The sequence below is a fragment of the Olea europaea genome, unplaced genomic scaffold, assembly GCF_002742605.1.
Source record: "Olea europaea var. sylvestris unplaced genomic scaffold, O_europaea_v1 scaffold1832, whole genome shotgun sequence".
Lineage (NCBI taxonomy): Eukaryota > Viridiplantae > Streptophyta > Magnoliopsida > Lamiales > Oleaceae > Olea > Olea europaea.
Window position 1 is genome coordinate 12,588 of NW_019236086.1, and position 3,118 is coordinate 15,705.

The window sequence follows — 3,118 nt, forward strand, 5'->3', positions numbered from 1 at the left end:
TCCTCTTATTTCCTCCTTTACCACCAGAGGGATTAGGATATGAGGGTCCGACTACCACTATAAAAGCATATTCATTTTTGGCCTTCAGAATAGTTTTTGCACTTTAGAGCTCTTTCATTAATTTTGTCAGAAACATGTTCATTTTGTATAGATTATAATCAACTTTTAAGTTAGAGAACATCTCAGGGATAAAATTGATTACTAGAGTTAGATATCCAATACACACTCGCATTTTATTTAAAAATCAAATCTAGTCACTCTTGTAGGATAAAATAGCATAATTGGAAAAACAAATTAGTCTCTTTTATTAAAATGGTCGACTTTAATAATATCATTTATAGTATAATTAAGCATTATTCCATATGGGACGATGCTTTTCTCATCATATTAATCTTTACATTGTTGTAATTCTTGTGCAACTTAAGACAATAAGTTGCTTTTTCGTAGTGTTGGAAAACTCATAATAGGTAGAACGGTGTTTATGGAATATGTGGGCAACAAATATTATTCATAATATTTATGACGTGTGTGATTGCGTGAGATAATCTTGAATGCAAATTCTTGTTTTTATATGAATTCAGACTAGGAATAGAGATGGATTATGTTTACCATAGGTTTATTCTATCTTGAAAAAGAAGTGTGATTGTTACAAATCAATGAATTATATTAATTAACACAAGCCGAGAATTAGAATTAAAAATTGATTAGCTGATATAATAATCACATCTAGTCTCTATCGTAGGATAAAAATACCATAATTAGAAAACAAAATCAATCTCATTTGTTAAAACGATCGAATTTAATAATATCGAATACACTAGAATTAACCATTATTCCTTGTGGGACAATACTTTTCTCATCATATTAATCTTTACATTGTTTTACTGCTTGTGCATTGTTAGGACATTAAGTTGGATATTGGTGTTGTTGGAAAACTCACAACAAGTAGAAGGCTATTTATTGAACATACGGCCAAATAATATTAGGAATAATATTTATGTCACTTGTGATAGCATGAGACAATCCTAAATTTACATGCATGTTTTTCATATCAATTTGGACTGAATAGGGCTGAGTCATGTTAAACATAGATTTATTATATCTTTTAAAAGAAGGTTGAATACAAATACATGCATTATATTAATTAACATAAGTCAAGAATTAGAATAAAAAATTGATTAGTTGAGTCAGATATCCAATACACTCACTCACATTTGTTTTAAAAATAAAATCTAGTCACTTTTGTAGGATAAAAATAGCATAATTAGAAAACGAAATCAATTGCTTTTATTAAATGATGGAATTTAATACTATCGAATATACTAGAGTGAACAGTTATTTCGTGTGGGATCATACTTTTCTCATCACATTAGTTAGGCTAATAAACGCGTGCATTTGTTGATGAATTATATGAAAATTTGGCTTATTTCATTGTTTATTGTGTGTTTTTGGAATACATCGATGAATCTGGTGGATTTGGAGAAAAGGAGTGAAAAAGGACCAAATTGGAGGAAATCGAATATTCGGATGTCAACATGCAAATTATCAATATATGAGATGAACTTCGAAATCAAGATGCGGATATATTCGGAGCCAATCGAAAAAGAAATGAAGGCATTGGAACAAGAAGAAGTGATAAAAGGGGACAAAGAGCACAACGGAAATATATAGGGACAAAAATTGTAAATTGTAAACTTTACTTAAGACTTGCGATAGTATAGGCATTCATTAGATATGGCTACATCTACTATTCCTGGGACTAACTTCAAAGAAACTATTTGTTCGATGTGGTCGCACCTAATCCTTCTATGCGGCGACATAGAAGGTCTCCTAAAGGAAATCCCAATTTTCCTTTTTCTACTCAAACAACTTTGGGGGTGTTTAAAAAGATCTAGAGCCACCCAGAATGGAGAAGTGAGATATTCTAGAGAGTTCACATCATTGAGCAAGAAATTCATTGCTTGGGGACGGAATTGCATTCGATTATTAAAGATTTCAAGATTCCGTTATTATCTCTTGACTCAGGTGACGTTCTTCTTTGTTTCTTGTAGTTTTCATAAAAATATGCTAGAAAGAATCGTCTTTTGAAATCCCATTGTTGAACGGGTAGAGAGGGCTGAAAGTTAATAAAAAGTTGTGTTCTAGAGAGTTATTGTATTGGATGGATGACAAGACTTTTTTATTTTTAATTTTAATTTGAGACTTCGTGTTTTTTTATTTAAATTCTTGTATTGTGATTCCACATATTAGTCTTTATATTGTTTTAATGTTTGCGCACCATTAGGACAATATGTTGCTTATTCTAAGTGTTGGAAAATTCACAATAAAAACAATGCTGTTTATAGAACATACGAGCATTAAATACTAGGATTCATATTTATGGTGCGTGTGACTGCGTGAGGTAATCCTCGATGCAAATACATGTTTTTCATATGAATTAGAATTAGGAATAGAATCGAGTCATGCTAAACATAGGTTATTATATCTTGAAAAAGAATAATGAATAAAATTGGATTGCCGATTTTTACAAAAATTCATGAATGATATTAATTAACACAATTCAAGAATTAGAATTAGAAATTGATCAGTTGAGTCGGACATCCATACACTCATTCACATTTGATTTTACAACCACTTCTTTCATTGTTGAAAAGAAAAGTAACTAAATTTTAGTTGCTTCAGTGATATTTTATCATCAAAAGTCATTAATAAAAAGACAAATCAAGCAATTATTGAAATAAAATTAATTGATTGTCAATATTAATTTTTAACGACCATTTCTTTCGTTATTGAGATATTGACAATTAAAATTTGGTTTCCTTCATTGTATTATGATGACAAAAATAATTGATACAACAACCAAACAGTGGTTATTTAAAAAAAAAATCAATAAAAACATTTTATGACCAATTATTTAGTTATTGAAATAATATATTTAACAACCAAATGTATTTTAGTCATTGAATATATTAGCCAACACGTCTTCACCATCCAAGAAACAACTAACTAATTTCGATAGTTGAATGTGATCAACAAAAAATGTATACTCTATAACGATTTATGTGGTTATTGAAAGTGATATTTCCTGTTATGGCTACACACACACACACACACAAAA